This window comes from Corvus hawaiiensis, chromosome 2 (assembly GCF_020740725.1).
Source record: "Corvus hawaiiensis isolate bCorHaw1 chromosome 2, bCorHaw1.pri.cur, whole genome shotgun sequence".
Taxonomy (NCBI): domain Eukaryota; kingdom Metazoa; phylum Chordata; class Aves; order Passeriformes; family Corvidae; genus Corvus; species Corvus hawaiiensis.
Window position 1 is genome coordinate 60369052 of NC_063214.1, and position 24745 is coordinate 60393796.

Consider the following 24745-nt stretch of genomic DNA (forward strand, 5'->3'; position numbering starts at 1 on the left):
AATTAAAGGGTTCTTCCTTGGTTGTGAAAGGAGAGATACCATGATCTTGATGTAAGAAAAAGAATTTAAAACCAAATCATTCCTAACACCCTGTTTCAGATTGATTTTCCAGAGCTGTTCAGCTGTTTCCGTGAGGAGAACACCAATGTACAAAATCCTTGTAATGCCTTTTATTTTCCCCTTAAATTTCACTTTGGATCTTTGTGTCTTCTGCTGAAGAAGAGACATGAATCAAATAAGACCAAGTATTCCTCTCTTCTATGCTCCTGAAGCTGCGATAGGTGATCTCATACTGTTTAGCGTATTGAAGGTGATCTGGAGTTTTTCCCAGTGAATAGGGTCTTTCATGTGAAAGATGGTATCTTACAGAGGCCCTAGACAGATTCCTGTTTGAAAGAAACCTGCAATAAGCTGGGTCATGCTGCTTCATTTGGGCTGATCTGCTCTGGTATCTTCTGTTGTTTTGATACCTTCTGTTGATGGAAAAGAATATTGACTTTGGAAGTCAGTAGTGTTTGTAGGCTTCAGTGCATCATCTGAAATTAAGCCTGTAGTGCTGTGTATGGCATTGTAATTATGAATGATAAGTAACTAGTGTTAAAGCAACTTGCAGTGCCTTGAATCTCAGGAACTTCTCAAATTATGTGGTTAAAAGGAACCTGCTGTTCACAAGGGAGTCTTTAAGAAGAAATAATGCTTTCACTGCTACTGTCCTTTTGTAATACTTTCTTAGCCAGCAAATACAGCGCAGTAGAAACTTGCATTGAACACATTCTGTTTATTGTATTTTATCTTCTTTCATTTTTCTTTTGTCTCCTTTACTGGAAGAGGAGAGTACAAACATCAGCCTGGAGACGCATCTTGGACACGTGCATTTATATGTGTGTTCCTCAGTTATTCTTTCTGAACAGGAGGGCCTCCTTTCACAAGAACATGAATGTGGAATGAAAAGACTGAACCTCACTCTCTAATCCTTGAAAGTTGGTCTGAAATACTGAGAAAGACAATGCTTTGTGCAGTTGAAAGGTAGAGGAACACATCTTGGTCTCAAGTTGATGAAAAGTCATGAAATTACAACAAAACCCAATCCTATTTTTGTGAACCACTCTTTGTATTTAGACTACAACCTCTTACCTTAGCTTGAGATACTGTAACCATATCCAGGAACCAAGAAGCAGAGTATCCTTCTCCATGCCCCAGCAGTTTCCCTGGAAGGAACTTGCTGATTCTTCTGTATTAATTACTTTAGGGTATCAGGGTTTGTCCTTGATGCCTTTGTCTGTCACTTGTTTAAAAACCAAAAATATTTCCTGTATGCTACTCTTAACTGCAAAATTGCTGTGGTTTTAATGACAAAACCTTCTCCCCTTGCCCCCCCCTCCCCACCCCCGCCATTTTCTTGTATTATTTTGAGTACAATGAAAGAAAGCAAGCAAGCTTTTACTGAGCAGGGGAAAGCTTGTAATTGAAGAACATGTGAGGTATCTAACCATATGAAGCTATTTTGTTTAGGTGTGTGCTCTAGAGGAGAGGATGAAGAAACACCACCAATTGACCCAAAATGAATTAAGTGAAATTGATCAAACATGATGAGTAATGTACCTTCTTGGTTAACTGTTGGATCATGCTCTACCTGATGTCTTAAGAGCAAAGAAGAGCCCTGCAGGTAAAATGATGGTGCCTCAGCTCAGTGACTGCCCCACATGCAAATGCCAGATGCTACTGCTGTGCAGAAGGTACTGCAGTGGATAATAACCAGTAAATGCATATGTGAGCCGCTATCCCTGTAGCTGTTCGAAGTCCAGTGACTTCTGGTTCTGTTTTGTTGTGCGTGGGCTCCATGCTACTGGTAAAATTTCACAGGAGTTTTAACCAGCTTTCAGGATTTGTGAAGAAGAAAGTTTCAGCTCTCTTACGGATTATTTGTTTATTGTTCATGTAATGACAATTAACTCCTAGGGCATTTGGGTTTTCAGGAATAAAAAGAGGAATATTTTAGAGATCCAGAAACATGATGCAGGAATTTTAGTAGGTTCTTAGTTTCCACAGCAATCATAATCTGCCTAGGTTAAATCAAAGGTTGTCACAACAGCATTAAACTGCTGTTAGTGTTCAATCCATCTGATTTTGGCAAATAAAGTAGAAGACTTGAGATTGGACTAAGACCTTTACAGAGGAGTTGGGAGTCGTATTAGGAAGTCATTGGTGAGGGAAACATTCAGGTAAGTAAGACCATTTCTTCTTGAAAGAGATTATGGGGAGACATTCACTGCATTGCAATAGATGCCATTTTTAATTCACTTGAGAAAAAGTGAACAGAGGAGAGATTTGGATTATTTTTCCAAGAAATGAGCACTTAAACTCCCCCTTCCCCCCCGCCTACATCTACTTGTAAACAAACTGAGCGAACTTTCTGGACAAAACATCTTATGATTGATCTCATCTATTGGTAGATGTCTTAATAGTCTTGAAAGTTCACAGTTCAGCACTTTGGGGTTTTTTTTTTGGCATCAGAGCATGAAAAAACTGCATGTCTAGTACTCATCTCTTGTCGTCCTCCCCTATTGCAGTGACTATGTGTATGTCTCTGTGTGGCAGAAAATGAGGGAATACAGATCATTATTCAAGAAGTTACCAACTAGCACTTTTCCTTCCCCTCCAGTCTTTCTGCCTCCCTATCCTGGAAGTATGGAGTCCCTGCCTCAGCCTACGGCTTCATTCTTTTTCCAGCTGCCCACAAAAGTAAAGAACCAGTGTGAGAGTTTGAAGAAAGAATCCGCTCAGAGGACTGAGTCTCAAGCAAAAGCTCCAGGTTGCAGACTCAGAAAGAAACTTCCTTTGGGGAAGGATCTGCTTCCAGGATTTGCTCGTCTCTTTTTCCTTGGGCAAACAGTTCTTGAAGCAAACAACAGGGTTGCAGGTAGGTAGGGCCCCTTTGAACTGCCATCCGCTCAGGTGTGAAGGATGGACTTTATGCTGTTTCTCTATGCATTTTTTTTGTTGATGTTGTCTTCCACTTCTCTAGGCTGAGAGAGGGAAAGAGTGTGAACGTTGTAAAGAAAAAGTGTTGGGGAGAGAGAGAGGAGAAAATTGTTCTGGGCACTTGGAAAGAATCCCTCTGTGTAAGCTTCCTGTCCGTGGGTCATATTTGTACTTCAGTTCTGTGAGGCACTAATGACATTCTTGGTGTGACCCTTCTCTAGACAGGAAACTGAGTCAAGAGCAGAAACTGGTGGCTGGAGCCGAGATAAGGCCAGTGATTGTCCATAGCCACACAGTTTTCATCTCCTCCCTGTCTCTTTACACTAGTGCTAGGTTTGAATGTGCAGTAAGGTGGCGGAGATCATCAAATGAGTTTGAAATCTGACTTGATTCCCAGCACTGAAAAAGTTCCCCAGTTCTAAACATATAAATACATTTCTTCCCTTAGAGGAGCCTGTGGCTGCTGGGTTTGTAAAATCCTGTTCCTTTGTCCATGTGAAGGAAATAGACTGGAATACTCTGATTAAGGGGATGTGCTGCTAATCCACACAATCAGCAATCCCTCGGGTCCAGAGAAAGGGAATCAGCTCAGGTAAATTCTGCCTTTCTCGCTTCATGCTGTGCAGAGCAACAGCCTCTTCCTTGTAAACATCGGTAGCCCACAGTCAGACCTTTCTTTTTCCAGCTATGTCATTGCTGGCACGGGAAGTTTATTCTAAATTCCTTTTTCATTTTTAGCAAAAGAAATCACTTGAAAGCTGGCAATGAAATTCTAAGGAGCTTTTACCAGTTCCTCTTTCATGCTGAGTTGAAGTCATTTGGAACTATGTTACATGCATTATTGCTTTGGTGCATCTTGTGACTCTTCTCTCCCTCTTCATTCCCTCCAAATTGCTTCAGGACACCTTCTAACCTTTATACTGCATCACAAGCCTTCAGCAGAAGATCTTATGGTGCTGGAAGATGACTGGGTTTGGATCTTGGCCTTCCCTAAGCAGGATCTTCTGACAAAAAATGGGATTGGGAAAGAAATGACTCCTCTTTCCATCACACAGAACCACCCTAGAAATGGAGGCCTAGGCAGAAAATTACTTCTAATGCATCGTTCTTTAGGAAATGTTTGGCCTCCCATGGTCCTTTTGTTACAATGTCGTATAGATGTCTTTTATAAAATCTAAACCTGGCATCTTCCTATCTGAAGATCAAGTCAATAAATCCAAGATTAAGAGTTTACAGGTCTAATAATGTGGTCGTATGTTGCTGTCCCTTGCATAGGAGATGCCACGTGAATCTGTGAAACAGGGTTCTGCTGTGGTTCAGACTGTTCTATTTGTAAAGCCTTTTCTACTTATATTAAAATGATTAGAAATAATATTAATAAAGGTTCTTATGAAAATGGTATTTAGACTTCTACCTTTCCAGGTTTACTTAAAAATAAATCTGAGCCAAAATGTCACAGTGGGCAATATGGGAAGTACTGCATCTTTTGAGGTTTCCTGTGGCTTTGTGTCACAAAAAAGTATGTTGGAACTGTTGAGAGCTATAAAAGTGGAAATCTTAGATTTTTTTTTTTTTTTTTTGAGTGAGAAGTTGTTTGTTAGAAAGCAGAAAGCTTTTGTTTTCCCCCCAAGGGATTCTGTAGTCAATTAAATGTCTTGCAAGATCTCAAATAAAAACCTTATGTTTGACAGTAGTGAGCAGCACACGCATACGTGTGTACTTGTGTTGTTCTTGCTATAGGAGATTAGTTTGGAAGAATGGGACTTACTTCTAATGTTCAGATTAGGAAAGGGGAAAGTTTTGTTCTGAAGTTAAGTGTGAGAATAGGGGGCAGAAGGGTGTACCAGACCCTCTGGCACTAGGTGAAGAGTCAGTTTTACTGTTTTCTGCTTCTGGCAGCTGAAGTAAACTAGCCAGATGCTTGTACTTGTATCCAATTAATTTCTTAAATCAGTTACACAAAACATTGTTTTTTAACTAATGCCTAGATCTTTTGTTAAATTCACCAGCTTATTTAAATTATTCAATAGTCTTAACCTAGCCCTGAGGCTACTGCTTCATGGCAGTTGTGACTTTTTACTATGCTGGAATGCATTGCAGTCCTAGTACATTCTAAAAATAATTGTTCAGATGGTGCCGTTTAAGTACATACTTATGTAGTGAGCCATTTTCACTGGACTTTCTGAGAAATTGGCTTTCTGTTGGATGGCTTTTTAATATCTTATTTTGCTGTGAGTATCAAACTTGTTTGTCTTGCTGCTTCTATGGTTATTGAGTAAAGTGCTGAATTTATAACCTGATACATTTAGAGAACTGATAGTCAGATGTGTGTGTTAAGCTATGCAACCACAATAACACTTGTGAATTTTGAAGTTTAAAAAGAAATCAGTTTAACTCTAATGTATCAAATTCAATCCTATATGGGGGAATACATATGTGATGAACTTAAAATTGAGTAGTTGTTACAGGTGTAGACATGAATTGTATACTGAACAGAAGTAATTTAGATGTTAAGAGCTGGAGATATGTGGGTCTCAGAAATGAATTATAACATCTGTGACTAGAGTTTTGTGCCAGCAGTGCTTTTAGTTGAAAATACCTGTTTGTTTAACTTCTAGTCCATTTAAGGTCTGATACCCTTTGTGCCTTAATAGGTATACTTACACTTGCCTCAGCCACAGTTTTTGGTCATTTTGTTCTGTAGTAGGTAAATTTAGGACTGTCAAATACTTACAAAACAGGCACTGAGAGCTATTTATGTTACTGTCTCGGTTCCTAAAATGGGTTTACACCTCCCCATCACAATTAGGAAACAAAACCACCAAAACAAAAGCAAAAACCAAACAAAAAAGCCTGTTGCAATTCTGCAGTCAGTATTTTGATACTTCTTGTCTATCACCGTTGTGTTAGCATGTTTCTGTCATGCTCCGAGTTTTACAGCTGGACTCCTGGGTTCTTGATACCTCATTAGAACAATAACTCCTGCCTTTGTGTTATTAAATAATAAAGATATCTGAAACAATTTTCTTCTTGTTTATATTGTACTTGCCATAAGTGTATGAGTATAGAGTGACTCCAGAATGCCAGGAAACGTGGAAAAACACTGCATGATTTCAGAGGTTTTTAATGCCTGGTACTAACAGAATTTCAAAAAACAGGCATATAGTGTTCCTATTTTTCTTCTTTCTATTCTCTTAAAGATTTCCTTGAGCATTTGAGCTACCTGACTCATTTCACATAATCTTTAATGTCTTCTTGACCAGATACCAACTCCTCCTAATTGTTTCATAGCCAGTCGGTAAAATCCTGGCTTTTGACACTGTTTTTCCTGTCTCAGAAGAGCTATCATGTTTAGCCTGAAAGTTTTGCTTGCTTCTTTTCACCTTCTGTCCACCCTCTGTGGCTTATGCTGCCACATAGCTCTTTCTCTATTATAGGATGCTTTGAGGAAATACTCTGTAAAGATCGGGAAATCTGGGGGAAAATCTTGTTGATGTTGCTACTTCTGCCAGAGCTAAACTTGTCATTTGTGTGAGAGATGCTTTGTCAGTTTATTTCAGGAAGGGAGATGTATCAAAAAGTGTTACTTTTGTAAATCAGAAAATAATTTTGATTTGATAGACAGGAAAGTGAGACTAAAGAGCACAGGTTCTGGGGTGTTTGTATCCCCTTGCTTTACACTGAGGAGGTGGGTAACAAAACATGAACAATTTTCTGTGATTTTCTGAAAGCCAGACTGTTTCCATCAGCAGTGGTGTGCTCTAAGTTGGATTTCATTCTTTCAGTCCTGTTTGCAGGACATGGGGATTTGAGGCAGGTAACAGTGTCAAAAATATTTTTTCAGATCTTTTTTTAATTGAGGAAAGTAGGTTCATACCTTGGTTTATCAGACATAAAGGAATCCCTGAGTCTTGAAGGAATTAATGTGATTTAGGGGTAAGTTTAGAAAAAGTGGTTTTAACTGAAAGCTGGAAAAAGTAATTTTCTGGAAGCAGTGGTGGCAAATGGTTGAACCATTCCAGCTTTGTTTGTTGCATGGACTTTGCGAAGAATTGGCGGCTGTACGACTCCTAGGACAGGTCCGTAAGTTGATGTCAGCCACATGAGGTGAGTTGGGTTGTTGCAGGAATTGCTGTATTTTACTGCTTAAGTTGGATTGCCAGTTTAAAGACCATATTAAGTTTGTGATTCTTTTGCTGATGACAGTGACACTTCCCTGATCACTTGCTAATTTTTTAAAGAATATAAATTTACTGTTCTTATGAACTGTTCTGTATTTTGTATTGTTTTGTTTCCTTGGTTGCTCTTATATGAGTGGCTTTCCTTTGCTTTCTCCCTGGTAGAAAGTGATGTTTCTTGTTTTTACTGTGTACTCAAGAAGTGGAAGTCAGAAAATGTGTGGGTTTTAGCCTGGTGTTAGAGAACAGTAAGTGAAGAAATTGTACCTCGTACAAATCTGTGTCACTTTCATGGGGGCAAAATAATATTTTTTTTTATCTTGAGGGAGAGTTGTAGGAGGTTGCACAGTTAAAGGGGCATATGGCTTGCGGTGGTGTTCTTCTGGCTAACTACTTTCAACAGTTTTAACCATACCAGTATCTAACCTCCTCTTGCCAAATTCAGGTTAAGATATCACCTGTAATTCTAAAGAAAATAGCTTTTGAATAAACAACAACTTGTATGGTTATAAATGGATTTAATGAGATCATAATTGACCTTTGAAGATAGAAATGTGATTTATGTAGATTTTCTCAAATGAGAACTTTGTCCCATCTTAAACTGAAGTTTCTTCATGGGATGTAATTACTTTAGAGCTCACATTAAAGCATCCTTATCCATTTAAGTGTTTCAGAGGAACTTCCACACATGTTTAGAACTTTTCAGAAGAGTAAGATCTGAAATATTTTTTAAAATGGTTTCCTTATCTCTGGTAGTACTTTGTATGTAGATAAGAAAGCATGAAAAATTGATTTGCAAAATTCTGTGTGCGTATATAAACAATGGAGAGATGAAATCAGACTGAAGTATGTAACAGTAAATGAAGAACAGCTTACATCAGCACATCTGCTGTGTACAGATGGAATGTTCCTGGGTGACTTCAGGATTACAGTGAAATTGAAGCTTAGTTGGATACTGGAACAGCACAGGAACTGGACTAACAAGCAGCCAGCTAATGTAGGAACTCTCCCATAACAGGCAGTAGACTTGACAGAAAATCACTTGAAGCAGCTAAGCCTTTTTCCCCCCTATAAGCAATGATAGTAGAAAAGTCTGGACTCTTATAGCTTGTGTGGTTAGGTTCTCTAGTGTATAATAAAGTATAAGTGCTGATTCAAAGCTTTATTATGCCTTGGGTACTAGTTGTGTTTATCTCCTAATGGTGTCTAAAACCTGAGTTAATGCTGCAGCTTTTTTTAAGGGGAAGAAAGTAGGGACAAGTTAGAAGGGCTTCTGGACTTGTCCATTTATTCTTATGTAACTTTTTATGACCTCGTGTATCTTTGGCAGCTGCAACACTCTTGCAGCTGCTTGAAATTGGAAACAGGTTAAAAAATTGATAAGAACATAGGAGTAAGGATATTCAAAGAAAGAACTTATGTTAGTTTCTTTCCTAATAAATTAAGAATGGTGGTAAAAGAGAGAATATGCTACACATCAAAAGCTAAAACATTTTTTGTAGCAGATTCTCATCAAACTTTTTAGCTTTTCATGTGTTAATCTCTGTTCAGTTTTACCTTTATAGTATCCTAGAATACAACTAGTATTTTTCATAAATTGCTTAATTGATTTGTGAACGTCGTAAAGCAGTATTTACTAAGCACACAAAGTAATTTCTTAGAGTTTAGGGAACTTTCTTCTGTCATGTATTGTACTGAGGATGTTCCAAGAAGTGATTTTTGTATTGATATTTTTTTCCTCTTTATACTCGTACAGGTGATATCTTGTAAGTATCTGTTCCCTTGTATTAGTTCTAAGTTTCATCAAAAATTTTTAGCTATTCTTCCCTATACTTGCATCTGCTCTGGAGACTTTTCCCATCTAGCCCTTCTAAATGAGTACACTAGTCAGGTCTCTGTTACTTCTTTTTAACTAGCTCAGTACTGTTGGGTTTTTTAATAAAGCAACTTTGCAAATGGGAACAATGAACAATAATGCTACATTTGTTCAGAGAATAAAAACTTTTGTTCCCATGTCAGTCCTCACATCGTTCTTCAAAAATACGTGCTACTTGGAAGACCTGGCTATATCACCACTGTTAGCAGTCAAACCAGTGCTTCCAGTGTGGCAGTACTGAAGCTACAGGGCATTTTGCTTGTCTCTCCAGGCAACATTAACACCCAGATTCCTGCTTGTAGTTGAACTCAAGTTACTGTTTCAGATTAACTTTCTGCCTCCTTCAAAGACTTACTAAAAACAGATGACAGTGTAATAATGATACAAAAGGCAGTCTGTGCTCCTTGCCTGTACTTTACAGATTTGCCAGTTCAACATCTTTCTACAGGCTTTAGCACCACGTATGAATGGATGAGATAAATTTCGGCTCTTCACTTGCTGTTGCACTTAAGCAGTGAATGGTTTGTATTGCCACATATTGTCACCCTGAACTGCCATCTGTTTTGTGTCCCTCTAAGTGCCTGCTGTTTCAAAATCTGGCTTGCTTTGTGATGGTGTACTTTCTAAAGGCATTCTCCTTTCTGCCTTTCTGTAAATACCAAAGTATATACAAGATGTTGTGGCTTGAGTAGCTGTTCCTATTTGGTTCTTTGCACAGAATGCAGAATTAGGTCGGAGACGTTTGAGAACCACATTGTATAATCCTTTGGTTTAGTGAATAGTCTCATCAGTTTGATTGGCATGTGTTATTCATTTATTCTCAGGTCACTACTTTTTGGAACTTTGTTTTTATGTGGACTTCACTGGAATAAATGATGTAGTGACTGGCTTTCTGTGAGGCAGGTGTTATTGTTGCCCGAAGGAATTTTTTTCTGCACTAACTAAAAGAAAATGCAGTAATACTGCTAAAGCCCTGTATTTGTTCCCCCCTTCTTCACTCCTGTGTTTGCTCATTAATTTCTGTTAAGAGGTTTTATTTACTTAGTGAACTCCACCTACCATTTGGAGAATCCCTGCAGGTTAGCTAAGCCTGGAAAATTCATCGCTTTCAATGTGATCCATAGCTTAATTTACAAAGTACACTAATACCAATAAAACCTCACCCTGTATCAAAATACAGGAATTTACCTTTCAACCTAAAACTACAGTGAGTGTAATGTGCTATAAATCCTGTTTCCACCTTCCTCCTCAAATCTGAACTTCAGCTTAGTATGTATAAAATTCAGGATGTAATTACTTTCTTCTTTTTCTCTCTATGCCAAGAAGGAGACTTTTGCTTATTAAATTGAGACCATTGGATGGTGTTTCAGAACAAACATAACTAATTTGTTTTATAAGGCAAGGGTTTTAATCTACACCTCAAATGAATGTAAATTCCTCATTTGCACCTAAAGTTGAAGATTGTTCCCTCGAAATTCTGACTTAAGCACAGTCTGTCATACAAGGATTTTGCTATGGCAGAAATCCCCCCTAAGGTAGAGTTTTGGACCTGGAGTATGAAGTATGGTGTAATATGTGATACAACATTTCTTTATAACATGACACAAAAATAATTACCTTCAGAGAGTGGGGATTGTACCCTTTTGGGGTTTTTTTTCCCCTCACAGCTTGAGGTGTTTTAGAAAGAAACAATTTGTACCTGTGAATGATGTGAAGCTTTGTTAGCGAAGACCACCAGTTTTTAATAAGCCCTCTGCCCGTGTTGCCTAGTTGCTGTCTTAGCACACTGAACTTATTTTTTTTGACTGTTTGTAGCAGTTTCTTCTTCATCTAAAGAGAGATTTTTTTTTGTTAAATATTTGAATGTTTATATGGTGTTTTTTACTGTGCTGTTAGTGACAGCTTCAGCTGTGAGTTTGTTAGTTTTTTGCTAAATGAAACCATTGTTTCAGGTATGGGAATAATAGGCATATATTTTTAGTGTTTTGTATAAACATTGTGCTCTTGTATATAGGAGTGGTAAATTAAATACAGATATCTTATTAAAGAACTGCTTCATGGCACTAGGCACTCATACTGACCTTTAAAATGAAAGCTAAACCCCAAATAAACTCAAACTAAAGCAACTAACATGACTGCCTGCAAAAAACCAGACTAAGGTAATGAGTTCTTTGAGGATTCTGGGAGAAGCAATTCCAATGGTCATAAGGAGGTTGGGTTAAGGATGCAGATGAGTACTTTTAAAGTGAGGTCATTCAGTGAGAGAGGATACTGTTTTCTTCGGCTTCAAACCTATTACTTTTGTTATCTTTTTAAGTGCTTAGTAAATTTAAAAAAATGAATATGTATCAACTCCAAGCCCCTACAGCCCGTAAGAGTAAATTGGAGTGTTGGATCTATTTTGTCTTTGGAAAGGGGATTATATGTCTATATATAAGCAGATACATAGCTATGTCTATATATTTCTGCAGCTAGATAGAGCAAGTTGGTGTGGAATATAATTTTTGTACACAGCTTTGGGAATTCAGAACTTCTATTTCTTCCATTTGACTTTAAAGACTATCAAAACTGTCCTCTAATAATTAAGTAGTAAAGGGCTTTAACTTTCCCCAGCTTTTCAAGGCAGTGTTATTATACTACAATTAATTTGTTTTTTGATGATTCTGCACTAATGTGTAATCGAAGATGTTTGTCCCCACAAGGAGCAGTGATCAGCCTCTTCAGCAGTGGTGTCCCTCTGTCACTAGATAGGGCTTTCGATGCTTTTTTTGCCATCTGTTACTCCTGTGTGCTGCTTTTTTGACTTGACCTGATTGCTCTTGCCCTGTAAGGGTGGTGAGGTTTAAATGCTGAGCACAGACTGATTAGTGAGGCATTAAGTCAGTTAATTCTTTCATTTTTAAATAAAGTATTAACGTGGTTTTGGTGGTCACTGATGTGCGCTGTAAGTTAAAGAGACAGCTTATGTAAGCAGTGTGGATTTCTAAACCATTTGCAATTTTTGGTGGGTTTAGTCCTCCGTCTTAAACTGTGGAGTTTACAGAAATTAAGTTGCTAAATCTGCTTGCTCATGGTATCTGTGGCAGTAACGAACAAGTATGTTACTAGCTTGTTTAAAGATGAAGGTTTTAAATGAGTCCGAGTGTGTAAACCTCGTTCAGAACAAGTATCTGTAAATGTGGTTTTTAGAAGGGATTTTCCTGTTTTATAAGACAATGTTAGACTTAGCAAGAGGTGGCTTTGCCATTCCTGTGGCTTAGTACCTGAGTGCTAGTTCAGTGAAACTTGAATAAAGTGGGCTAGGGCTTGCGGAGGGAGGGAATCCCATCCTCTAGATGGTACTGAAATAACATGACCTATAACCTAATTTTTCCATGCTTTCTAAACTTCAGATATGGTGGACTTTGAGTATTTCTCAGTTACAACCATAATGGTGTATAAGATTAAGACCAAAGGTCCCACCGGAGGGAAAAATTTTAAATCCTTATGCTTTAGAAATAGATTCAAATGCTGAAGAGCAAGGACTGAAGATTTCTGTTTTGAGAAGGTGCTTTTTAGTCCTGAGGCCATCAGTAAAAATATTTTTCATAAAAAGATCCTACATTCATCTAATAATTCAAGAGGATTCATCAATACTGCTCTTAATTTCATAGAATTTTAGAATGTTCCAAGTTGAAAGTGACCCACGAGGATCATTGAGTGCTCTGTGGAGAAGACGTAAGAATTCTCTATGGCTTTAACAGAGGACCTGTTACTGCAGGGCAGCCTCCTTGAGAGGTGGCTACTGATTTTCATGGAGATGTTGTGGTGCTTATGGATAGACATGTACTATCTAACGCTGTTACCAACTTGTGGTATCTTAACCTCTTAGGAATCTTTGTTTTGATTTATGCTGTTGTGAGTTGATGTACCCTTGAAGGACATGCTAGTATTTCTGGTTGACATAGCAGCCTGTTGTATGTCTTGCAATTTATGGGGTACCTTCTGACTCTAAACATGTGCTTAATTAGCACTGCTGTTGCTTGGAAGGGTGACAGTGCATAGGGCAGTGCTTTTCCCCTGTTGAGCAGTCCTGCTAGTGCTATTATTTGAGTCTGTTCTAACATCTCACCTGGAGACCTGGGATATATTAACAAGTTTTGGATTATACTAAACCGATTTGTTACAGCATGTTAGAATACATGTTGTAGTTGGGGCATGTGTAGGGAGAAGGAAGACACAGACTTCAGGAGAGGCTAAGAGTTCCTGGGAACTCTTAACAATTGTGTAAGATTTGGTGCAGTAAACACAAGTACTCCAGGTTTATCTTGGCACCCTCTCCAGCTGTGTATCTTTTGTGTGAAAGACTGTTAGTCATGTTTCTGGATGCCAGAATAAGATAGAGAAGTTTATTGCTTGCAGATGGTGCTTCACATGCAGAAATAAACGATTTCTGCTCGTACAGATACATGACAATGTTACACAGCTTGGTTGTAACTTTTGAATTGTGCTAACGCACATCTGAGGCTGGAGTTCCTGGTTTTGACCAGTCCTTTTCCTAAAGCTTATTTTGATGTTATGTAGACTGACTGACAGTTCTTAACAGGTTAGTTGTTACAACAAAGGAATCACAATTTACTGAAGAAATCTACTACTGTCTTGTTTGACTGCCTTTTAAAGTAGGATTGAAAGTATAGGATATAGTCTTTGAGCCATGAAGACTTTGTTTTCTTCCATCATACGTATACTTTGAACCAAGTACCACACTCATGATTTTACACGGGAGTCTGCACAAAGAGTAATTAAAATTATGTTGATTTAACAGACTCTTGGTGGTGATGTCAGTAATTTCCTCTGTAATCTGAGTGCTGAAATCTCAACAGTTTGAGGTTTTTAGAATTTGTTTCTCTGATCATCATCATCACAGAAATCGGTAGCGTTCTCTTTTTTCACTAATACTTTCCTCTGAGGATTTTAGGCCATGTGTAACTACTACATGTATCTAAAGATAACTTCTTGAAAGGCCTCTTTTATTACTTTATATTATCACGGTGATGTCCAAGTTCTAGCATATAGTGGATGTGTCAGAACTTGGCATTAATTTTGGTCCAACTTATTATTTTGGTAATGGCATTAAACTGGTACAAATTTGACACTATCACATTCAAATTCTAAAATTATCCTAGTCTATCAGTATGTGAGTAGTTCTCCATTGACACTGATGGTGGGAGCTTTGTTTTCATTCTTTTATTGTTATACTGAAATATAATGTAGGTTTATGATAGGATTTAAAAACCCATGACTGTTAATCTGAGTAAGCATGTATAATGTACTTCAAAGCTTTTGTCTGTCTCGTATCACTTCCTTCTGACTCTCCCTGGAAAAATTCAAAGATGTAGTCTCTAGAATACCTTACATTTTAACCTGGAAATGGAGTTGATGTAAGTCCATTATCCACAGAGACTTTATGCCTGTATGATGCCAGGTAATGCCATTATATAAATACTAAATATGTATTGTTTTATAAAACTGTTTAACCTGAGGAAGCTATTATTCTGCTTGGAATGTGTTTTTACTTATGCAGTGCGTGTTATAAGTAGACATTAAGGCTGGAGAAGGTAGGGAGTTGTCCTTTCTCTTCAGCCTTACTCTGTCTTCTTCTGATTCCTGCTGTTAGCCAAAATTTTAAGAGCATTGTCCTGGAAGTAATTTTGCTTTTTAAAAGGGTAGCAATATTCTTCCGTTTTGGCAACCCACTTCCACTTGGTGGGTAGGACATTGTTCTTGCCACTTCTTCCTCCCTCTGCCCCAGCTATTGTAATGTTGACTTTGCAAGTAAACTGAAACTTCCTCTCTGATGTTTAATATAGAAAAGAGATTTTCTGTCCTAGAACCTTCCCCAACTATGCTAAGAGGTCAATGTTTTTGCAAAAGCAGCTTAAATCTGTTGTCTTATCCTCTTGTGTGAGGTTTTTTGCGCTTACATCTGTGTTGAGCTTTAGGCTGCAAACAATGATGCCACAGCTTCCCCAGTAATAGTACAGGTGGGAAATCAATAATGAGGAGGAGAAGATCAAACCAAAAAATAAGGCAGTTTATTGGGAATGTCTGGTATAACCTAAGCATATGGCTGTGTGGGTGGCCATAGACTTTTGGGAGTTCCATGCTTAGAAAACCTGCCTAACTAATATTGGATGCTTCTCTAGCTAGTAGAGCATTCAGTTCCAGACACTTGGTAATCAGAATTTTTGTAGTCACGCCCACTGCTCCAAATTCCTGTCATTCATCTGTCTATTTTAAATGTGTCTCTTGTGGAGTAGTTCTAAAATTACGCACTGTTTTGACCTGACAAATGGGAATGTGTGAGCTCCTCCTGCTGCTGTTCAGCTGGTATATGGCTGCTTACACCACAGAAGTGAGATGATGCTTCTGCATGGAAGAATGGGGCATTTAAAATTATATGCTGACTCTTGCTGTATGTGTGACCTTTCCATAGCAGTGACAGACAGGGTTTCAGCTCGTCACTGCAGTGTTGAGAGTGTGTTTTGTTTATTAAGTCAGATTTTCAGAGTCCCTCACTGAAGTTCAGCTATTACAAACTTGCTCCCCACACAAAAGCCTGTTTTGCTCACCCTTGGTAGGCTTGCCCATCCATGCTCCCTCCCTCACCTTATTTGGCCACGCTCATTGCTCCCTCAGAATATGAATTTTTGTAGAATGTTTTTGCACAAGGCAGTGAGCCATTTAACAGTGAGAGTTGGGAAAAGGGGCATTAAAAGTAGTTCAGTAACAGTAGCTCTTCTGCTAGATTGTAAGTTATGTCATTGGTATAAAATAGTTTGGAAATAGTGAGACTTTGATTCAAATAAAACCTCTGCTTTTCAGAGAAATGGAAAGCAAGAGGGATCTGAAAGCTATCACCCCGTGTAGTGATAAAGAAGAACACAGCCTTACTGGAGAAGGCAATATGTGGGAGGCAGTGGAAGAGGACAGCTTTTTACTTGTAACATAAAAACCCACCCCTGCTTCCTCTTTGTCTGTTCCTCTTCCATTTTCTGATTAATTCTTTTTCTTTTGACTAACTCTCTTTTTCTGTACATGTACATTTTGCAGCTACTGTAACCACTAGGTAAGGAGAGATGAGTTCTCTCACCTGAGCCTAAAATGGTGTTTTGTGAATTCCAGATAATGTCTACAATTCTAATTCTGCCTTACTGAGCTGCTGTGTAATTAAAACTTCAGCTTTCCTGTTACCTCCTATACAACCCAAACCTCCCGTATTTTTTAATCTCTTTGCAGTTAAAATTTCTTAAATACTAGTGGTGAATGAGTTGGTGTCATCCAGTGATTTGGATAATTTATCAAAAATTTTAAAAAACCTGTTCAGTGTTAGGTGTGTAATTCTGTGAATTGTGAACTAAAAGAGTTCAAAGTCATTTATTTGCTGACAGACAGTGCTATGCAAATACTGTATGGTAGATCATCTAGTTGCTTAGCAATAACATTAACAGTCATGAGTGTTTATAAAGCAAATATAATATGATATGGTCAACAAGGTATGTGGTGCTTTTTGTATTACTTAAGTGTCCTGATAACTGTTGGAAAACATTTATTAGGATTACACATGAGCAAGCACCTGACACTTAAGAGCAACAACTTGAATAAGTAAATCTGATAAATAATATGCCTGTGTTTTTTAATCTAAACCCCCACAACTTAAAGCAAGTGGTGAACGTGATGATTTTCCAAATACATTAGCTTTGAACTTTGAAATGTTATTTTCATGGCTTTGATAAATACTCTTGTAATGGCTTTGGATGTTCAGCCTGGAAGTATTAAGGGTGGTAGGTTATGTGATTAAAAGGCTTGTCCCTGTGCATACAGCAAAGCCCTGAGGCACAGCAGTGGGCGGGGGAACTCGGTAACTTCGTCAGAGAAATGAGCCCCCTGACCTGGCTCCTGCCAGGGCTGTCACTGGAGATTATCAGCCCTCAGGGACCTGGGTGACAGACACTTCAGTAAACGGAGGTCAGCTTGCAGACGGGAAGGGGGTAAATGCAGGTAAGAACACTTCGGAATTGTACACAGCTCAGAATGGGATGTTTGGGGAAGGGACAAGGTTGGGGAAAGGAGGGATCAGGGTGATTTTGTGGGGAATGAATCATGGTAAAATAGAGGGGCAAAGGGAGCTGGTTGTGTGTAAGCAGGTGGCTGGTCAGTACGTTTGTGAGGTCGTGCCCTGTTCTCATCAGTGCAGTCTCATTAAACTCTTAATTGTTTTAGTGTGTAAGGGGCTCAATACTGTGTGTGCCTATGGGGGTCTCAGTGCCAGCAGCTTGAGTCTGACCATGGGTCACAAGGGCCCACGTGGCGGGATCAGGTGATGGGGCGTGTGTGGGGTTTGATGGCTGAAGACAATGAAGCCAGGAGAGGGAGTAGGAGAAGAGACTTGGAAGTGGCCTTGAAGTGCAGAAAAAAGTGTGCATCTGCATGAGAGCTGGAGGAGCTGGCAGTCCAGGCCAAGTGCTGCAGAGACTGGGGTCTGGCTGGGACCCCTGTTAGTGTGTGTATTTGTGCACGAAGTAACAGGAGGCTCTGGGGACCGGCTGCTGGGTAGAGGGTCCAAGGCCACATCCCAGAGGGCTCTGTAATGAGTGTCTGCGTGTTTGTGAGGGCGTCTGGAGTACCAGCACCTGGAGTGGGGCCACAGGGGCTGGTGTGGCCTGTGCTGCTAGCTGGGCAGATCCCAGCTGCTGGACAAACTGCGAGCGAGCCCAAGGCCAGTTACAGGGCCAGTTGTATTCTCTGTGTGAGTGCGCGTGCACATATGTGCGTTCTCTCCTAATGGACTTTCACCCCGGGCAGCGAGGAGCAGGAGGAGGATGTTGGTGCCGGCTGTATTTAATGAAGTGCTGAGTTTGCAGTGACCTGTGTTGCCAGACGTGTGTGTGCTGTGCACGTGTTTTGTGTGTGCAGCCTGTGCTCAGCCTCACTATTAGGCCAGACCTTGGGACAGGGAGCTGAGGCTGTGGTACCTCTCTTGGGCTGCTGGATTTGGCAACTTATGCTAAAGGGGTGTGGGTCTGAGAAAAGGTGCCGAGGCTCTTGGAAAAGTCTCTCCTTATTAAAACTCAAAATGAACATCCGAGATAATTTACTTCAGGAGATACTGATTCCAGTTTTCAAATATACTGTGCTGGTGAAACACATAAGAGAAATTGTATAATGGGAAATAATTTCAATGTAAAGACTTACAGATGCTGGGGCTTACCGGAAGTCAGAAGTCTGAGTTTACACCATTTATAACTAATTTAGAGCATATATATAATTTAGAAGATAAAATCTGGTTTAAAATACGGCTTTTAAGTGGGCATATAGTGTTGGACAGAATTGTTTCCTTTCTAGACCTCTACTAAGTCCATTTTCAGACTGGTAATGAAGTCTTTTTGGTAGTATATTGTCATTTATTTATTACTGTCGCACTTTGTTTTGAGGCAGCTTGGGCAAATTCAGGGTCCTAAATTTGACCTTGAAACCTTTTCCATGCATGTGTACCCTAAAGTAAAGTCCATACAAGTAGCATGTAATTAAGTGTCTCCAGTTTCTGGAATAGTTCTCTAGTTTGATTTAGTGGAGGTTGTAAATCATATTAAGTCTGTAATAAGTTTTTCTAGAATGATGTAAAAAACTTCATCTGGAGAGAAGCCATCATTCATAAAGCCTTCTAGATACTTAAACTGTTATTTAATAATATTGTCTAAACTTACATAAGTTGACAGTTTTTTAAAAAACTATTTTGGTGAATTCTCTCAGCCACCTGTTTGGCTAGAGGAAATAGCTATCAGTCAAAAAAAAAAAAAAAAAAAATCCCAACAACCCCAATACAGAAAACCAGGAAAAGTGACAAGCTGCTTGAAGCAATCATGTGAATAAATGCTTGATGCTGTTGTGCTCTGTGGAGCTTCAGATGCTGTGCTGCAAAGCTGTTTCAAAATGTCACAGGCGCTGTGTAAATAGGTTGCTGGTATATTCAGCTATATTCTTGTACCCAGTACAGGTACGCCTGCCCCCTTTTAATTTATTTTGTTTTTAAAATGAGGTCAGACCTCTGAAGAAGCTCACATTAGACATTAGTCTTCGTTCTAAGGTCTCATCTATTTTAAAGCAATTGATGTAGGGGAAAAATGAGGAATGGTTTGCTTCATACAAAGTACATACTGGTGAAAAATCAGAATGGCTTGTGCTGTATGGGGACTGGTATGCAGCGCAGTGGCTGAAGACTGATGTAACTCAGTAGAAAAGAGAGTTAAAGGTCCTTGATATCTTAATGTGGAGTAAGTTAATGCAATATGTAAAAGCTGAGGGGGTTGCTGACTCTGGAAAGAATGATTTCATTTAAAATATCTAGGTTGGAATGCCTCCCTCTTGAAGATGGAAGGAAGGGTCCTCTGCTGAACTTAAAATAAGAATTTAGACTGAATTTTTGAAAACTAGAAGTGCCTTATCTTTAAGTAAAAAAGCCAAACAGATATTAATTTCAGCAGAGGAATCTTTTGGAAAGAGCATGTTATGCAAACCAAGTTTCCAAGGAGTCTGTAGGCAAAACAGAGTTTACAACCTGATGCACAAAATAATTTGTGTTCTAGTGCAATCAATTTTTTTTTTGGGGGGGGGGGGGGGGGGATGTATTATCAGTAAACTAGTGTAAAGGATTATATTCATCCTTGAAGAGATTTCTAAATCCTTGTGTGAGGATTTAGAAAGATTGACAGCCCTGTGTGACACCAGTGTATTGGAAACAAGATTTTGCAGTTCAGATGACCTGTAATGTTCTGGCTCTGGCTGTTGAATATGGGTCAGATCTTTGAGAGCTGTGGGAAGGTCTGAGTTCTGGACAACAGTGAACTGATGAAATAATTGTGGTGCCTTTTGCTTTTTGTTTGTTTGCTGAGGATCATAATGGGCACGTGTTCTTTCAGCCTTTGTACATTCTTCCATTATGGGTGCATGGCACTTTTAATTCATTTCGTTTGCTGGCTCCCTTAGCAGGTGACTGCCTGAGAAAGTCTCCTGCTCATCTCTGGCATCTGAATACTGTGGCTCCATTATAGGATTAAAATTTTGATTCAGAAGTCATTAGCTTCATCCTCTTTGACCACTAAGTACTGAAATAAATGTTTTCCATTTTATGTTCTGTAAGCTTCTACAAGATACAGCTTGACTTCTAATGTGCGTTAGTATTTAATCATAATAAAAAAGGGTAGATCGCTTACCTGAATACTTAGATAAGGACTTTTTTTTTGTCTATGTAGTGTCTGCTTTCTGATTAGTCACTTTAAAATGCAAAACACTGGGGTATGGGAACAAATGTCTGCAGTGATTCTGGATTCACTTTCATGATGATATTTTCCCTTCTACTTGTTAACATAGTTACATGTCTATTCTTGCCTTCACTGATCTTACAAAGCTATTGGTTCTTTCCTATTCTTGTTTGCCAAAAAGTCTTAGGCTAAATTACTTGATGAAAATGTCTCTATTTTGCTGATGCTGAGTCAGAAGTGTTTATTTAAAGATGATGAATTTAGTAATCATCAAACCATGTTTAAATCATCAGGAATGCTAATTACAGATTGTCCAACCTATATTTCTGGAATCCTTAATGACTTGAAGTCCAAATCCTCCTTGCTTAAGTTAATAATAAATGCATTGGTTTCAGTTGGAAAGACGTGACTGTAGTTCACAAAAGCTAAAAGTTGTAATTATGAGGATGAAAACATAAAACTTCTTTCCCATGATATGGAGGGGAGAGAAGCTGAGTGAAGTTCTTTTTTCCACGTCCTTTAGGGTAAGAAAGGAATAAAAATCTTTTGAGATGCTTTTAAGCTATATATATAATTTTGATTATTTTGTGTTGATGCTTTCCTGTGTTTTGATGTATTTTGAATATTTATTCTGCCTTTCTGACTGGTAATTTATTTTCTTAATTCTCATGGCTTCTGTTAGCATTTTTATTCACTAATATTTGAGGATTATACTGTTGATCATGGCAAGTCTGTTTTATAGTCAATCTGAGGAAGAAAACAAGTCTTCCATTAAGCCTTTACAATTTATTTAACACTTTATTTCCAGTAAGTATTTATAGTTGTAGTATCCTTTAATAGGTAGGGGAACGTTCCATTGAAAGCTAATTCTGTGACAAAGCTGTTTTAAAGAAAAATGTGCACAGACAGGGAAACAGTTACTGAGGTAAACTTTTGAATCTAAATTATCATTTAATTTTTGTTCATTACATGTGATGAGATATCCAGATTGTTGTGCCTGCCATTTTTTAATCTGGAAATTCCTTTTTCTTAATGATTGTGAAATGTAATGACATTGCAATGATCCTGCATGCTGATGTGAAGCAGCACTGTTGGACTGAAAATAGGAGCTTCTTGTATTTTCAGAGACCAGTTTCTGGTTTTGCTTTTAAAATGGATGGAAACCTGGATACTTCCTAGTAAGAATCTATGATAAAAAGAAAGATGATGAAATATTTTAATGTCTGGCTAATTTAGGTGAAGAATCTGTCCATAATTGTACCTCATCTGCTTTCAGAAACTGATCACCAATTCTAGGGAAAAGTTTTGTTCAGTTAAAATTGGCTGAAAAATTAAGTGCAGCTTCCTAATAGGGAATAATTTGAACTTAGTGGACCATTACATGTTATGCTAATTGATGTTAAATAAAATTCATGCAGAGCAGGCAGGTACAATTACTTTTACGTAAGTTACTGTTAGTGTGTCTGAATTCAGGGTGTTTATGAGTGTTATTTCATCAAATTTTAAATAGAAATAATGCATGTGATGGGCTCTACTGGTATAAAACAAGGCATTAAGTATTCTTTATTTTCCAAAGTGGAATGTAAAAAAAACCAAACCAAACAAAACTAAAAACCATGTTTCACTGTTGACAAGATGGATGTGTTTTATTGGCTGGGGGAATTATTGCTGCTATGACTTTATTTTTTCAGTATAAGACAGTGGCTTCAGGAGAAATGGTATAGAATGCATGTGATATCAAATAATGCTAAATTTGCAAAATTTATATTTGTGACAAATATGGGAAATTCTATGCTGTTAATGAAGGCAGATTCAATGTGGCAGTATTGCTGATGAAAGGCGGACTTAATTACCATGGATGACGTTACATACTTTGCTAAAACTCTCCTTTCTGTACTAGCCTACTTCTTCAAGTTTAGTTTTATAAGGATGCATATAAAGGTAAGACCACCTTAAAATGTTTCTGGTTTCTGAAAGCTTTGGGAAAGAAATGACTGTGACTCCCCTTAAAAGAATGTGTTTTATCAGAGGTTTTCTTTAAATTCTGCCCAAGATTCAGAGATCAAATATACACACATTTTCTGATACCAAGTGTGAGCTTCTCATTTAGTGTTGTGAAGAAAATAAGATTTTTATCTTGATGATGGGAAAAACCCAAGTCCCAGTACCTATTGTCTAATTCTCTTCAGTGAGTTCCTGTTGTGTCAAATTACCCATGGCTTGTTACTTTTTTCTTCTTTTTTTTTTTTTTTTTTTTTTTGGTGACCTGAATCTCTCAAAACTTTGTGACAGCAGGGATTGTCACCTCATTAAACTTTTGTATGGCTTTGGAGCCAGGACAGTCAGTGTTTGAGAACAAATGAGTCTGAGCATCAGAAGAATGTTTTGTGCCTGTGTAGAGTCCCAGTTCATAACTGCCAAGTTTAGGCAACTGCTTATCTTTGGGCTATTCTTAACCTCAGCAAACATGTATTGCAAACATTTCCAGCATGTCTAACCTTGCTGTTAGAGCTCAGTCTAGAGTACAACTTTAAAAAAAAAAAAAAAAGAAAAGAAAAGGAAAATTTCCATCATAACTTTGTGACCGTCACGTTTTTGGAACATTAGAAATATCAGTCTTTAACTGTTAGAGGCTATAGAAAAGTGTGTTTAGTATTGGCAGTGAATGCAGAAAAAAAGTAACTGGTCTTAATAGGTTTCAAAGACACTTAATATTGTACTTATGTAACACAAACATTTTGAGAATAATGTTAAATGGGCTGATGGTTAAGATATATCTCCAGTTCACTTACAGTCTTCATGTAACGTGCTTGCTTTTCTTTTCCTCTTGTAGTAATAGGCAGTGTTGATTTCTGCATCTCTAATGTTTCTGTTCTCCTTTTCTGCTGTATTTTGCTTTTGAGTTGTGACTGTACAGAGCTGTACCCACTGAGTTACTAATTAAATATATATCTTTAAGCTTTAACGAACTGCTAATAGTGGCTTAAGTCAGGCAGCATTCATCTAAACACTTGGACTGAAACACTGGTTCAGAGTAATAAATTAGAAAGCAGTCCCAAGCTATGCAGGTGATGAGCTTTGTGGATGTGTCAAATTTGAGTATTACAGAACAGAACCACAGCATATAAAACTTGTGCAGATTCAAAGCCGTGTTTTTAACTTAAGACCAAAGTATTCTAATTTTTGCCTGCCTTTTAAAGTTTCTTTGTGATATTGTGTGTATATATATGTATTAAAGATGTGGCATTTTTAAAATGAATTCTAGTTGGCATGCATGTTTTGGATCAGTCTCTTGGTGTCCTTTTTAGATAGCATCTCTCTTGTCAGTTTGGATATGGCCTTCTTTCAATGCTGTCTGCACCCTGGATCATGATATCATACCTAATTACAACATAATTGTTTGTGACCGTTGTTTTTAAATATATAATTGGATCTAATTAGCACAATCTACTGATGCAGTTACTATGTTGAATTCTTGAGGTTTCAGGGTGCTTCAGAGGACTAGAAGCTAGTCCTAATTACATTTGCAAGGCAAGGCATCAGGGTCTCTTCTGGGACAGTACTAGAAAACCTGTTGCCTTCTGTGTGACTGAGGTATTTGGTGGTGTTTTCACTGTCATTTCTCTCTTTGATACCTCTCCTGCCCTAGTTCAAATGTAATTTGGGCATTTATGAAGAGGCTTCATGTACCTAGTTTCTTGCTGTCTTTAGCCGTTGCCTTGATTACCCTTGCCAGTAGAAGTCTGAGGGCATGAGACCTTCCTCCTTTAAAACATCCATGAGGGAGGAGAGAGATACTTTTTATTTCTCAGGCTAGTGTGGTCTCTTACTTTAACCTGTCACAAGAAGATTAGTATGATATACTAAAGGCTACTGCTTGTGGAGAGCTGAGATTCTGGTTTGGTCTCCAACCAGGAGTGCAGAAACCAAATAGCTGAAGTAATTCTTCAAACATAGCTTAATATAAGGTATGTTCTGATGAGTTGCCTGCTGTAACTTTTGTAACTGTACTTTTGATGAGCCATACAGTTTTTCCTGATTCTCATATCCTAGAGCTGTAGTATTTTGGGGACTGATTGCTGGTTCTTTGGATACTCTCTTCTTTTCCTTTCTGCTGCTCCAGGAAATAACTTGTGCTGTTTTAGTTGAGGGTGGGGGATCACAAATGTGTGGCTTTTGCTGGTCTGAATTGCAAGGTCCATATGAAGTTTGCACCGTTTTTGTTCACTGCTCTTCAGCATTCCTCAAGGTGAGTCTTTTGGATGGCACCTTCTAACTTGTGGTGGTCTGTCAGAGTTGTAGTGCTCGTGAGCTTTGGGCTCTATCTGTTCTTGTACCATTGCTTCAGAAGGCAGCCTCATGTAATTTTGGAGCTCACCTTATTTGAGCAGGAGGTCGGACTAGATGGA

At 38.4% G+C, this 24745-nt stretch overlaps 1 protein-coding gene across 5 annotated transcripts in view; it reads left to right on the plus strand.

Annotated features, from left to right (window-relative positions):
* Positions 1 to 24745, plus strand: part of TSC22D1 (TSC22 domain family member 1) — a 92967-nt gene that overhangs the window by 36245 nt on the left and 31977 nt on the right. For 2 of the 5 annotated variants that reach the window (XR_007201760.1, XR_007201761.1), the window contains 2 exons: positions 2731 to 2920; positions 3883 to 6004. The exons of 2 other annotated variants lie outside the window; for them this stretch is intronic. The gene's annotated coding sequence lies outside the window, so the exon portion shown is untranslated. Of the gene's footprint in view, positions 1 to 1512; positions 1667 to 2730; positions 2921 to 3882; positions 6005 to 24745 lie in introns of those variants that run through there. One more of the 5 variants, XR_007201759.1, reaches the window with a different exon arrangement.